The 15,043-nt window shown below is 43.4% G+C and overlaps 1 protein-coding gene across 3 annotated transcripts in view; it reads right to left on the reverse strand.

Moving 5' to 3' along the window:
• PLRG1 (pleiotropic regulator 1) overlaps window positions 1-15,043 on the reverse strand; it is a 427,106-nt gene that overhangs the window by 407,757 nt on the left and 4,306 nt on the right. The gene's annotated exons all lie outside the window — the stretch shown is intronic.

Here is a 15,043-nt window from a genome sequence, read left to right on the forward strand (position 1 = left end):
ATTTGGAGATTTGGGCAAATTACAATACAGGCACAACTTTTTTGAACACCGACTAGCACCCATGCCATCATCCTGCTACACTGTGCCCTTTACAGCCAGTCCCGGCCAACAACAATCAAACTACCGCTATGCCCTGCTTTTCAAATCTGCTCTTAGTGCATTTCTCATTCTGATTCTTCTGGATGGGGTCTAATAAGTTAGAAATGCAAATGCACCCGCCTCCAAAGCTAAATATAGAGCAACATTTATTTGAATCTGTCATTGTTACATATATATCACCTGTAAGGATGAACTGTTAGTTAAGAATTGGTGCAGTCACACTGTGAGAGACTACAACACTTATATGCTTGATATTAGGTAACCCACATTTTGGAATAGGTCTATACTACACAAGTTGGTAGTTTGAGCAGCAGGCCTATCTCATGAAGGGTAAATGTGAACTGTACAAATTAAATATGTCAATACAAGTAGCCAAGTAACACTTATACTCAATGTTTCAGTTATAAATAATTATTTATTTAATTAACACAGATTTTTAAATAAGCATTCTTTAAAAAGGCTATTTGTTGTAACAATGTAACTATATGTTATGTTGTTATTTTGCACTTATATAGCGCCTTATATACCATTGGTATGGTCTGAAGGCGCTGGTAGGTTGAACGCCCTTGGGAACCGAGGTTCTTGTCAGTAGAGGGAGGAGAGAGGATCCAAAAGGTGCGAGTGCGCAACTGGTGCGAAAATTCATGTGGAAGCTGCTTCATAGCGGTAGGTGTGGTGTTAAAATTACTTTTCCAGAATACAAACAAGTTAGTGGATAATCTTTGGATATGCTTCATACACAGTTCCTACACCCCGAGGTACCTTCAATCATAAGGACAGTAATGGCATTTATATATCACACTAGTATACAGAGGTTGTAGAAAGGAAATGTTAGGGAAGGAAATAGGTTAGGCAGTTTCTCAGTACATGCAAGGACAGCTAAATCTTCTGATGAAATCTAGATAAGCCTGTCCCAGCAGTACCAGTCTACAACAAGCTACCACCTATGAGGGACAAGCAGTATCAAAGTCAATGGGCTAGAAGGGTCTTCAGTGAGCCAGGACAGCCAAGGTCATTTGGGACACAGTGTATGGATCTGATGCACTTCATAGATCAATGTCTTGCACAAAGTTAGTGAGACTCAGAAAAATCACTTGTAGGATCACAACCTGTAAAGCCTGTTGAAATCAACTCGTAAAAAGGTAACCCAATGCAATTCCCAAGTGACAAGAGGGCGGCTAAAGGCAATAAGGCAAGTACCCCAAACCTAAACAGTACTTCTGGTTAGAAGAGTGGTCCAGCTGGATTCGGTCCTGCTACAGCAGTGCAGACCCTTGTTCCTGAGCCTCAGTCGTGGGGACAAGAGGGAGGATGTCTGAAGGGCTCCTGAGGTGGTACTTGGAAGATAGTCAGCAGCTACAGGCTCTTTTTGGTTCAGCAGCACTTTGAAGTTTCAGGGCTTAGCATACAGCACTGATGCAGATCTTAGACACTGGTTGGACTCTCTTCGCTCCCTCGGTCCGGCACTCTGGATCTGGAGGTCCTGCTTCGGGATGGTCCTTAGAAGTCTCCTGGAGCTTCAGGTCGGATTTGTTCTGCGGCAGATGTTGGACTAGACTACGGACACACGTCCACTGGCAATGGGCTTCCAAATGGAGAGGCACAGCAAGTCGGGGATGGTGGTCCAGTGGAGTTCGTTTCAGGGTTATTGAGAGTAACAGCTTGGTACTTCCTTGCGCTCCCTACCCAAAAATTCTATTCTGTATTACATGGATTACCACTCTTTACAAACAATTGGGTCAATTGGCTGAATCTTTTAGTTCAGAATACGACTCCAATCCTATTGTCACAACAAGTTTAAAAGAAGCACCAGGGATGCCTAAAATGCACTGGTGATTTGGAGGGTCGTACAGACCCGTGGAACACTGCTATAGACTATTATGATAAAAGGAACTCTTTTAATGAAGAAGGATCAAAACGTATTGCTGATTTGGGAGATCGTGCTGATGACAAAGATCTAGCACAAACACAAAGGCTGGTGCAGTGCATTCAAGTTATCTGTTAACACACTTATAACAGAATTGGGACCTGTAATTGAAGGTCGAAACACGTGCAGGCAGGAATGGCATCATTTTGTTTCTAATAAAGTCAAATTGTGTTAATTGATCAGATAGTAAGATAGAAATTTTGATTTTAACAAACAATACAGATGCTGAATGATAATGTATGTTTTATAAATGTGTGGGATATCATTGGTAAATAGATTTACTGTTGTTGAGTCGAACACAAGGAGCAAGAATCTTGAGGGAGCAAGATGGATGTCATTTATGGAAGATCTTAACTTAAAAATGGCAAATGGTGCGATTTTGGGTGACATCCCTCCCATGAACACCTGGAAGAGAGGTAGCTCCAAATCTACAATTGATCACATCTTCATGTCTAACAGCATTTTTATGAAGACCAGCAAATTTGTTGTTGTAAAAAAGACAGTCAGCGATCACCATCTACTTGCTGTATTCTGGTCGGCTGAAATTCAAAATCGTTCCAAAGCTGAACTTCGTTATAAACAGACTTTATCAGTCAATAATGCCAGAAATCGATGCAAGTGGTCTACTAATAAACTATTAGCACTGAATGGTGCCATTTTGAGCAGTCAGAGGTAGGGATGTAACGGTATACCGTTAAAGATATCGTGAACCACTTAATTGAACAATAATAACCATCACATTGTTTATACCGTTATACCGTTCATACCGTTAAGTGTGCTTTTCAATCTGATTTGTAAAGGCTGCAGTAAGCAAGTGCTGCGCAGACTTGGTCTTTCACTGTTGGATCTGCCGTCTGCCAAGTAGTTTCAGTTGGAGCAGTTTTTAATGCCATTCCATAAACCACACGTGCCTGACACAAAATCAATATGTTAGCAATAGGAAGAATAGATACAGTGCCAAGAAGGAAAAGGGTTTACTTTGCGTTGGCGGCTTTGGGGTTTATATATTTATAATGGATAATGTTCTCTAAACATATGGCAATGGGGGATTTCCCTGGTTCCATCATTGAATTTACATATAATAAGTCACATCTGTCGGTATTCCCTGCTGCCATACCAAAGGGTAACATGTCTGTGATTTATGAAAACCTTTTGGCCCGCAAGTAAACTAAAGGCTGTAACGTAAAGAGAGTGCGTGCGCGTGCGTGCGTGCGCGTGTGTGTGTATGCGCACAAGCGTATACTACCATCAGCCTCCATTGATCTGTGGCATGCAGGTTATCAAGATGGCAACATGTTCATCTTCACCAGTAGCCAGTAGGGGAACAAAAAGTCTAAATGACCACTTAAGAAAAGCTATTTAGTTTGCTTTGCCAGTTGTATCAGGGCCCCCTCCCCCTCTCCACACATGTGTGTGTGTTTGGTGGAAGCAAGTCATTTCAGTGGAAAGTATGTTGAAAAGCCCAATTCTGGCCATGGGTGCATGGTTTTGTTTGAGATGATAAATCTGTCAATTTATGACCTTTTGGAAAATATGTGTTAAGATTAGTTAACTCCACCTGCTATACCGCGATAACCATGATATACCGTCATTTGGCAAGAAGGTTATCGTACCGTCATAAAACTAATACCGTGACACCCCTAGTCAGAGGTTGCATAAGGCTGAATCTTATATAGATGTATTAAACACATTCATGAACCTTTATCCTGTTCACAACAAGCCTTTTAAGAAACATGTACATGGGTTTGATTTAGCTCTTTATGAGAGAAAGAAAGCTTATAGAAAAGAGATTAGAAGCCTTCGGAAACTACCCATGAATGTGCAGATCAAAACTGTTAATATTGCTAGTTCTAGATATCGAAACTGGATTCGGTCAAGAAAAGCTGCATTATATCAATTAGATAGTGAACATTTTCTAGCAGCCTGTCGCAATAAAAACTCTGCTTTGGTTTGGGAGCTACTGAACAAATGTAACAGCACCCCAAGTTCACTTGCAACTTAATGGAGTATCTGAATCCGCGTGGGTTACACATTTTACCACACTATATGACGATTCTAAGATGACCTGTTACAATTATCACAGCAATTCAGCGAAATGTTGGTACTTGCATTGTACAAAATCAATCATTCAAGACTTTATCAAAACATCATCCTCGTCAAGAGCGGCAGGCCTTGATGGTCTTACAAATTTGATGTTTAAACAAAATATAAAAGAATGGGCGTGTATTTTGAACAATGCCTTTGATCACATTTTGCAAACCAAAAATATTCCAGACTCATGGCGCTCATCCGTGATTATTGCAATCTATAAAAAAAGGTGACCGTATGGATGCCAAAAGCTATCGTCCGATAGCATTTTTGGACGCTCCTGGAAAAATGTTCTCTAGGATAGTGTTAAGAGACTTAATGTCTGGTCGGCCACAGCAAGACATGATCCAGCACAAACTGGTTTCGTGGCTGGTTTGGGAACTGGCGTCAATTTAATTGCTTTAAATGCCATAAAACAACAAGCTCAGAATAAGAGACAACCAAGATATTTTGCGTTTGTGGATCTTCACTCCGCCTTTGATTCGGTATCAAGACCGAAACTTATTGATAGGTTCATCAAGGCGGTGTGTCCCTCCACCCTTATTGCCATTATTTTTGCTCTTCATTCGAACACTAAGGTCTTCATAAGATTAAACACTGATGGTCTCTTATCTTCCCCAGTTTTCACGTTTAGAGGGCTGAAACAGGGGTGTATTTTAGCATCAGCCCTGTTAAATTTTTTTTTATTAATGACGTACGCTGGATTTTCAGCAAAATACTGTCTGATGCACCTAAACTGAATGGAGTGAAAATTAGTGCTCTGTGGTATGCTGATGATCTTGTCTTAGTCTCGAAAACACCAAGTGGCTTATGCAATCTTTTGTCCGCACTCTGCTGTTATTTTAAAGAAAATGAATTGGTGGTAAATACTGGTAAAACACAGATTGTTACGTATGTCCCTAAAAGGTCAACGTAAGCATCAGCTCGAATGGCAAATTGAGGGGATCCCTATAAAGATGGTTCCAAATTATGTTCTTCAATTTATTAGAAGCTAAATTCTGGCGTGTCATTTTACATCTCCCACAGTGTATTCCTGGAGTGTTGATGCGTTATGAATTAGGTCTAATTTCATTAACTGCTTTACATAATTGGCGCTTATGTGCCTTATTTCGTAAATGTATGCTATCTTCATGCGATAACTCCACATTATCTTCCATCTCTAGTTATCTACTTAACTCACCCGAAGCATTTCCAAAACACTGGTCCACAACCATTTTAACAATTATGGCGTACGCTGATATACCACTTGATATTCTTGTGTATCACCCTGAGCGTGCAAAGAAGAAAGTATACTTGATGGACTGGATTGATACTAGAGCTCAATGTTTAACATACAAAGATTTTGACTCTGCAATATTTGGTCCAAAACGTTATAGAGACACTGCATCCTATTTACGTTTGGCTCCATCTGCTGCCACCAGAACTGCAATTCTACAGTTGCGGTTCAATATTTGGCCCACTCGTGAGGTTAAAACAAGAAGAAAGCATATTCCCTCGGACCTTAATTGGTGCAGGTTTTGTAAAAATGCAGCGATTGTCGAAATTCTGCAACATATAATAATTGAGTGTTCAGCCCTTACGAATTTGAGAAGATCTCACTTTGTAAATCATTTTGCGTATTTTGCTCAAATTGACCCTACAAATAGATGGGTCGCCTTGGCAGCTACTGAATGTATGAGCATTAGACTTGCCACAATTAATTTTTTAAAGGCTTTGAACATGGAATGAAAATCGTGTCGCTGCTCTTAACTCTGCTATGATAAATTTGTTTGCAATCGTTTTATTTTTTCAAAATAATGTATTGAATACTGACATCTTAACTTGTGAATTTATATGAATGTCTGGAATGTAAAAATTGTTTGTTTTTTATCTTTTATGCTTATGAAATCTTTACCATGTATAAATTGAAAAAGTTGATGTAATTTCAACTATATTCAATAATAAAAAAAAAATTTTAAAAAGATTTACTGTTATTAAAATTGGTTTAGGGATGTTCAAGAACCACTGTTCTACCCAATACATTTTATAAATTCAATTAGGCCAAGGTGTCAGGCGCATCAGTTGGTGTCAACCAGTTAAATTTGTCTCGGGGTTAGATGGTCTCACTAACCCAAGGGGATAAGTTGTTACATCTGGAGCTTCTCTGTCGAGGTGAAAAAGGAGTACAGCACAGCAGCAGGGCTTCACCGGGCAATTCAAAGATCCAGGAGGTTGCAGCAAGCTTTGTTCACAGTTTCTTGGTCGGGTGTTTCTAGCAGTGGTCGACTGCCTGTAGTCCCAAAATCCTCACCTTTTAAGCAGGTTTTCCCCCCATTCATGCAATCATGCATGTCCTAGGCAGTCAATCACACATTAGGGAGACTGTCCTGAAAGGACATCCACTCATTCAATCAGGACCAGTTGCATTCAGGCATTCCTAGAAACAAATAACTGGGGCGTTTCGGGACCCTCACTCACATCCTGTCCACCCAGACACACTGGAGCTAGGGGCGGGTTTCAGGAGCTGAAGCCCGCAAAAGGCAAGACAAACAAAAGGCTTAAATCAGTCTCAACGCACAGAGTAAAACCCAAGCAAGACCTCACAAACAGGAAATCGTGAAAAAGGAAGACCGGGCCATTTTTGAGAAAATGGTCACCCATGGGTGCTGTACTGCAGCCGAGGGTTCAGCCTGTGGTAGGAAAAAGTAAACCACTGCCACCAGTAAAGTAGTGAGGGCAACATAAAAATGTTACATGAGAATGTAGGATAAGGGGCTACTGGGTAATCCCCCCAGCACTCTCCATAAAATGATGAGTGTTGGGCCTACAAAGAGAAAAAGTAAAGTCAATGTCACTCCACTTCCACAATCCCGCCAACGAAAGACATTCTGCCACCATCTCTAAACTAAAACATATACCCCTGCCACCACCCACAGACCAATATCCAAACCCCCCCCCACCCCAGATACATTTCCTTGACTCTTTCTCTCCCATCACACACCTAGAATTTCTCTCGTTCATAGCAGTCAGCCGCCTGTCAGGTTCCCCCGAGGACCCCTGCCCACCCTCACTCCTCAAAAACATCCTAGCCTCCACCTGTGCAGGTAGTGAAGCTCGTACAATCCTTAACCACTCACATCAGGATCTTTTCCCGGAAGCCCTTAAAACATCCTTTATCAAACTGATCCTGAAAAAACTAACACTCGACCCACTCCTCCCCCAGAACTACCTGCCTATCTCCAACAAGCATTTCATCGCCAAACTCATGGACTGCGTGGCTTACAAACAGTTTGGACAATTTGCAGAAGCCAACAACCTCCTAGACCCTGCACAATCAAGCTTCAGACCACTAAAGGGAACATACTCTTCCCTAGTCTCCATCTGGGACAACCTAAAAAGAAAGCCGACGTAGAAGGCTGTGCTGTTCTCATCCTGCTGGACTGCTCTGCAGACTGATAACATTGATCACACCATCTTACTAGACAGATGCAAGTCTGCATGGGCTAGCTGGAGTAGCTGGTATTTGGAGAGGGACATTCATCCCGATAGAACAGATGTAGTTCATGTGGCCAATTTCTTAGCACAGATGGGAGCCCAAGGCAAAGCATATAGAACCATCAATACAGCCAGGTGAGCGACATCAGCAGGGCACCCCAGGATCGAAGGGAATCGCGATGGAACCACCCCCTGAGATTTGTAGACTATTAAGGGGAGTAAAGCTGTCTAGACCTCCTAGAAAGAAATATACTCAATTATGGAATGTGGACACAGTATTGAAACAGTTTCTGTCATGGCCGGATAATCAGGAAGGCCAATTATTAGAGCGCTGGAGATCAATAGGAAGAATGTTTCACCGAACAGAGTGACCTTCCTCATAACGAGGAGGACTAGGACAGGTGTGAAATCCATATCATATGAATCTTTTCCGGGACAAGGACTATACTGATTTATTAAGTTTGTCACATGGTCAATTTGAGGACCAATAATATCAGAACTACCACTATTTCAATGGTTATTGTAGTTTTATCGAGCTCTGTTATTGTATATATTGTTGGTTGTACTTTGCTGCTGAAGTAGTAAAATGGAAAGAGAAGCATAACCCTTCACCTCTGTGTCTAATAGAATTATGACTTTCTGGAACGAATGCGTTTATAATCTGAATTCTTAGTCTACTTTTTAGGTCTAGATTTGTTCTGTTTCTTATGACCCCCTCTGCTTTTTAGCTAGAGGGGATTTATTGGAGACTGAGACATCTGCGACTATTTACATTTTTTTTTTTTTTTTTTTAGAAAAGGGCTGCATGATGGCATGAAGGCTTGTGCTACACTCCACGTTCACATGATTTTAGCTCGTATTATTACAGCTATCTGGAAACGGGAATCTATTCTGTGGATACAGGGTTTCTTTCCACGGGATTCGTTTCGGCACCCGGTCAGTACTCCATGCTCACCCCATTGAAACATGCCTGCCGCACCCCGATTCTGAAGTACAGTTTGAGTGTAACAAACAGATGTCACAATGTAGATGCTGCACACATTGCCCCTTGATTTCCAAACTCACACTGCGGCATGTAAGAGATAACCAGCAGCTCAGAATGTTTAATTCCCGACGCCTTTAAATGCTGGTAAATTATTTAGTGGTTAGTGGTTCTGTGTCCCACTCGGTCCGTTTCTTCCAGCGTTGATCTCAAGAGCACCAGCTATTCATCATCTTTGTGGCATGTGTTTCGTTCTTGGCATAACCCATCAATCGTCCCCGCCCCCCTGCCCCTGACTCCACTCCAGTCGATTTTCCTCTTGAAGACTGGTCGATTCCACGTCCAAGTCTGAAGGCTGCTGGGCCTTCCACAGCTTCCCTCCCCACTACTTTCAATGAGCAGCAATGATTCACAGTACCGGAGGGCCTCCTTGACCTCAGCAGAACAATTTCAAGTTACAAGCCAGGCATAAAAGGTTAGTTGCCACCGCAATTCTACACATCACAGCATGAATCACTTACTAGACAATGGATTGTGGAAAGGGAACATTTTTAGGCCTGCCTGCAGGAGTCGTGGGAGGCTCTTCTCCCACTTCCTACAGATTATTCGCCCCCAGCAGTAAACATGCATTAAGGAAGGGACTGCAATTTTGTTGCTCCTTTTAATGCAGGTTAAGCCTGTATACTAGAAGGAGACCGATAATTGAACTAGGCACTCAGGGAAATCTTAGATTTACAAAAATGGTTCCTTTAAATTTAAATAATGCGTATACATTTCAAAGAAAAAAAGATTCATATAGTATGGAACCGAAAACAAATAATGCTACGTTTGTCGTGAACTACACAGAATAATAAATAATTTCTTATTACTAGAAATAATGACATATTGAAACAAAAACAAGTATGCCTACCAGTAAGGAGTTGTTGGAGCCGAAATGCTTAACTCTGTTCTAGTCTGGAGGACAGGAATATATATTTTTTAACTTGGGCACTTAGGTGAATATTTATAAAGGTACGTAGGTGAATATAAAGTGCTACATCTCGCCTAGCAAGAGCCATTATGGCGCTAAGATCTTAAACTTCACAGCACACAACCACTTTTGATTTAGTGACAAGAAGGTTTTCAGGTTTTGCCCGAATTCAAGATGGGTGTCGAGAGAGCGTAGGCATGTGTGGCCAGTCAGGAGAAGGATGCAGACTCAGACAAGCCATTTTACTGCTATCTTTATTAAAAACTAAGATAATGCCCGTCTTTCCCCATGTTAGGAGGCATCTCTACCTATCAGAACTGGCAGGTACGCATCAGTGAACGTGAACAGAATCTGTTCACCGTACAAACAAACTTGAACTACCGCTAAGATAATTGCTACGGACAGGAGAATGACTCCCTGGGCATTTGCTTCTCATAAACTTCTTGTTCAATGGTTGATTTTTAGATGGTCTCTGGTGACTGCTTTGATCAGTTTGCTCAATAATTTATTGTGCTTTTGTTTCTTTATTTTCTTCTAGCTTAATATCCTCAGTGAGTTTATTGTTCTCCTCTAGTTTTTCTTCTCTCTTCCCATGGTAAAGTTACCCTATTTTTATAACTCCGTGTTTTAGTATTCTGTTCCCTTTTACACAATTCACAATCCTCAATTCCTTTTTTGATGCGAGTCTTGGCACAGGTACATAGATGCAGCCTGATCCTTGAACTTTTCTTTTGTTGTTTTGCCATCTTCTTTCTTTGCCTTGACTGATACGAATAGGAGTATCCCAATAACGATTGACACAATCTCTTTGTCCTGACTGGGAAGAGTACGAGTGGTCCCATAATGATCCCTTACCCTGTTACCTGTTGCGCCATAAACAATAATTTAGTGATTTGTGCTTCTCACAGGATCTGTGACATTGTAGAGATGTTTATACCAACATGCTGTTACCTTAAGGGGAATTTTAAATACTTGCTCAATACCATGATAATCGCAGCATACTGTCACCTTGACAGCAGGTCGTCATACTGCTGCAACAAAAAAAAACAAAAAAAAATAAAATCAATATTCTGGGATGCTGCGAATACCGTTCTGTGGTGCAATTTTCAACTAATTTGTTGCACTTTCCTCGCTGCCCATAGGTGGAAGCAGAGTGCGCAGTATTTTATATATCAAGATCATGTCATGGCCTGATGTAGGGCCGACTGCCCTTTTGTTTACTGGATGATGTAGTGGAGGGTCTGATCTCAGAGCAACTGGCATTCAATGGGTTTAGAGAACTGAGGAGTCCACTGTCTGATTGTTAACGGTCTGCTCAGAGTGCCAATCTAGCGAAAAACTCAAAGAGTACGTATCTATTGCATCATATGAAGTCAGTAGACTTCATGCTCATTTATATTCATCCACAAAAACATTTCATGAATGTTACAGTCAATGTAACTTAGCCAGGACTAGGCTCTGGCCTGCTGTGCCCTTCTAATACTATTGCTATGACACAAAACACAACAAATTCTATCTGGATAGAATAAAATTCAAGTATTCAAGTTTCTGGCTATCAAGTCATGTCTCATTTCACAATTGCCTTGTAGAGAAGTCTTTCATAAAGGAATGGGCACCAATGGAGGCATTCTTAAGATCAAGATTACGGTTTATGAGGCTCACAGTATGGGTGGTTCAACATCCCAGTGAAGATACCACACTCCCCAGGCCTGGCAATTAACTCATCATTAATTCAAAGAGCGCAAGGTAAACGTGAGACAGAAGAGTTAAAACTCTTCTAGTGCGTAGCAGTGGAATTGTTCTGGAATGTAGTGTCCTGAACTGCCAAAACCTAAGCACAAAACATTTTCGACTACTCTTAGTGCACAGGAAACGCGTGTGTAGTGTCAGTTTTATGAAAATCTGTTCTGAGGGCTCAGTCTTGGAACTGCAAACATGCTCAGCCATAAATGATGCGTTCACTACTTGGTGTGAAGCGATCGCAAACTAAGCACTCAACCTCTGTACTTGCTTCAGCCTTTCAAGCTCTCAGAAATAAAAGCATCAAGTAAAGTCTTTAACATATTTGAACTAGTCGAACACACTAAATTAGATCCTGGTTCAAATGACAAATTTGAAAGTTGCCCTTGCAGGTGCCAAGTAGTGGAATGTCGTTGTTTTAGACATTAACCAGGAAACATTCTGTCCTTTTAGGAACCCTGCTAGTGGACTGTTATGGCAAGGAATCAAGCTGGCCAGCCACAGCTCACCAAAAAGAGTCAAGTCTGACTAATATTACCATCTGAAGCGGTCACACACGGTGTAAACTGAATGACTTATAGAGACTTCTGATTTTGACAGATAAGGCACAGCGAGAAAGCTAGTGTGCCAATAGACACATCAGGTTAAGTAGAAAGTAGAGGTGTGGGATTTTTGAAGTCTTCAACTTTAGAACGTGTTCCCAGCTCCAGTTCATGAAAATGTGAGCTGTTTTTTTAGAGATATCTTGAAAAGTAGACTTAATGGCTCAACCTGGCAAATGTAAACATGCAAAATATTATTTTTTTCCCCCCCGCAGTTTATATGGAAGAACACAAGTGCAAGGATACGAAGCAATTTGATGCGACAAAAATGCACTCTGGGTATTTTAGATATACTTTTAAGACTTAGACACGCAACGAAAAATGCTAAGGCAGCTAACTCGACGCAAGTGTGTGGCTCCTTTTTATGAGGAACAAAATGTGACAAACCACATGTGGCAAACAAGCATACATGAAATTAAGGGAAACTTTTTAAAATTATGTTGGTTGAATTGTTTTAAAAAAGCGTTTGTGCCCCAGTGTCCCACATCCCTGCGCCGCTTTGCTCCTTTCTGGTTCCCTCTTCAGCCCTCCTCCCTGCCCGCCTACCGTCCCCGATTGGTTAACTCTCCGGTAGCACTCGAGTCTAACGACCCATGCTAGGCCCCCTGCTCCCTCTTGGCCTCCGTCCGTGCAGGTGAGTGCAGTGCCCCTGAGCTCCATTTTATGTAAAATTCCCTTGAATGGTTTTAAAAAAGCAACTCTGTGCCCCTGTGTCCCGCATCCCCTCGCCGCTTACCTTCCTTCCTGGTTCCCTCTTCAGCCCTCCACCCTGGCCGCAACAGATCGTGTCCACAGGTGTCAGCAGGAGAAGCCAGTAACCAGCCACCAACCATCAAGGCAAACGTAACCAAGGTCACTCCCACCTCACAGAACACCCATTCTAATTAAACGTTACCTTACGTCTTTCCCTGCTGAGTATTTCTGACTCAGCTGTATTAATAAGGATACACACCCAACTCCTAAAACTGTACATACTCCTAGATAACACTCCCTTAAAATAACTGTACTGCTCTCTACCTGCCAAAGTTTACTGTGTTATACTCTGCCTCATAAGACTGTCACATCTAGATAGTGCGCTCAAAGATTACCATGTTAATCTGCCTCCTAAAACTGTCTCACATCTAGATAGTGCAGTGCACTGAAAAGTTCACCGAGTTATATTCTACCTCTTAAGACTGTGTCACATCTTCATAGTGCGCTAAAAGATTACTGTATTATGCTCTGCCTCTTAAGACTGTCACTTCTAGATAGTGTGCCCAAGCGATATTGTGTTGCATTCCACCCTCTTAGCCTATCCCAAATCTAGATAGTGCACTGAAAGATTACTGTGTTGAACTCTACCTCCTAAGGTTGTGTCACATCTAGATGGCGACCCTGTCTTGCAGGTTTCCACCTCTCACACCAGTCCAGATTCCTAGAACCCCCCCCCCCACACCCTCCTTCCTGTCCCCTTAGTCCCCACGGCTCGCCAGCCTCACGCTAGCACCCACCTTCTCGAGCCACCCCTTCATTCCTTCACTGAGTACATCCGTCAAATTCCCCCCGCCCAGCTCACTTCAGCAGAACACCTCCCACCCAATCCCCTACCTCCACCCCACATCCAACTCCGAATTCAGAGCTGCACTCTGGCACGCCAACCACCTCCCTCCTCAGAAGCCCATTCCCCCCCCTGAACCCATTGCTCCCCACCCTCCCTCTAACCGCCTTTGAGAACTCCCCATTACACCACGCCATGACACCCTGCTCCCTATCAGACTGTAAAATCAGAGCCACACTCGGCGTGCCAACCTCCCCCTTCCTCAGAAGCCCACTCCCCCTCCCCCCTACCAAATCTCATCGCCCCACCCCTGACCACCATTGAGAACGCCCCAATAACCCTCGCCATGACACCCCGTCCCCTATCAAAATCCAAAACCAGAGGAGCCCGCTGGTGCTCCAAACAACTCAAACCCTCTCTTTCTTCCATCCCTTCCTCCCACCCTCCAACGACCATCGCTCCCCTCCTTTCGCCCCAATAGCTCAGTGTCCCTATCCCCTAACCCATCAGAGAAGTGCCCTCCCTCCAGCCCACAACCCCCACCGTCCCTTCGCCGCCCCCCCCAGCCTCCCCTCGACACCAGCCAACTACCCACCCCCACCATATCCCTTCCCCTCTCTAAAAGCAGCTGCCTCGCCCTCGCAAGAACAATAGCTTCATCTCCATCACCTTCCGACCCCCCCTCACCCTCTCACACCCCTGCTGCACTGAAACTCCAGCAAAATAGAAAACAAGCCTGGTCCCCCTCCAAGACGATCTACTCCTCACCACTTTCACCTCGTCCCAGCCTCCAAATCTCTCCCTCCCCACCCCATCACACTCCCCCTGCCCTCGCCCTGCTTCCACCCCCCTCTCGACTTCTCTCCCCACACACTGGACTCCCCCACTCCTTTGAGACTCACCCGAGACTCTCCACCCCCTAATCCCCCCTCACCCAGTGACCTTCTGTCCACTCTCCCGCCCCTCCTCAACCCTACCCACACCCCTCTTCAGCCTGCCTACTCTTCCCCGCCTCCAGACTTACCCCCACCATTCGTCACCCTGAGCCTGCTGACCCCCTACCTCCCCACACCTCATTTACCTAGAGTGCCCCACTCCCCCCACTATCCCCCGCGCACCTCCTACTCACACCCCAGCAACCTCCATGACCACACCCCACTTACTTAGTCACCCTAATGCCCTTTCTTTTCCCTCCTTTCCCATCCTCGCCCCCTCCTTCCCTCTTACCAGCACAGATTAATTGCTCTACATACTGTTTTATTGGTTTGATTCATGTTTTGTTTGCTTCTACTGTTAAAAAATGTTTTATGTACCTTGTTATAATGTACAGCGCTTTGGATTAAAGCACTACATAAACACAATAAATACAAATACACAGAATCATATCTGAATTCGTCAAACTCACTTGACCTCTTCCCAATCGGCCCCATCACAATCGCTCTGCGGCTCTCTCCCTCCACTTCCACACCATCGCTCTTGACAGGACGACGTCCCTGAACAAACTGTCCCTCCTCTGCCCCCCCGCCCCAACTACCGACCAATCCAACATCCCCCCCACCGCCCCATCCCCCAGCTTACCCACCTTTGATTCCTTCAAACCTATCTCCAGAGAAGAATTTCTCGA

Source organism: Ambystoma mexicanum, chromosome 6q, assembly GCF_040938575.1.
Source record: "Ambystoma mexicanum isolate Mex_15411 chromosome 6q, UKY_AmexF1_1, whole genome shotgun sequence".
NCBI lineage: Eukaryota > Metazoa > Chordata > Amphibia > Caudata > Ambystomatidae > Ambystoma > Ambystoma mexicanum.